General features: G+C 43.7%; 1 non-coding gene across 1 annotated transcript; it reads left to right on the top strand.

Annotated features, from left to right (window-relative positions):
- The first annotated feature begins 222 nt into the window (after positions 1 to 222).
- On the top strand, positions 223 to 294 carry TRNAA-GGC (transfer RNA alanine (anticodon GGC)). The gene has a single exon. It is a non-coding gene; the product is annotated as a tRNA-Ala (tRNA).
- Positions 295 to 533: the final 239 nt, after the last annotated feature.

Here is a 533-nt window from a genome sequence, read left to right as displayed (position 1 = left end):
GGGGGAACACACAAGGCATCATTGCAAGTCTTCCTCTGCCCTGGTGCTTTTTAAACTCAGTTTGTACAAACAGAAATCTCAGATGCAGCTTCTTGGTGGACAAGGGGGTCATGACTACATCCATCCGTCTCAGCCCACACTGCTCTCTGCTCTGTTTACATCGTGGCAAAGAGATCATTCTCTGTAGACATGTCTTTAGCAAAAGTCAAAAAGGAGAGGGCTGGGGGTATAGCTCAGTGGTAGAGCACGTGCTTGGCGTGGACAAGGTCCTGGGTTCAATCCCCAGTACCTCCATTAAGGGGGAAAAATAAAAAATAATGATAAATAAAATAAAAATAAGTATATGTAAAAAGAAAATAAAATATTTTTAAGCAAAAAGGAAACCAAAACTGACTCGAGTATGTTTCAAGAAAAAAAAAGCGAGAGCCCATATCCATGTGGAGGTGAAGAGGATGTGCGTGTTCCGCGTGCAGAGCTGAGTCTGATGGTGTCGAAAGCACCATGTCTTCTGCTTTGCTCTTTGCTCCTGGAGC

Source organism: Camelus dromedarius, chromosome 7, assembly GCF_036321535.1.
Source record: "Camelus dromedarius isolate mCamDro1 chromosome 7, mCamDro1.pat, whole genome shotgun sequence".
NCBI classification, from domain to species: domain Eukaryota; kingdom Metazoa; phylum Chordata; class Mammalia; order Artiodactyla; family Camelidae; genus Camelus; species Camelus dromedarius.
Note: the sequence above shows the minus strand (reverse complement) of the source record. Positions and strands in the feature narration are given on the sequence as shown.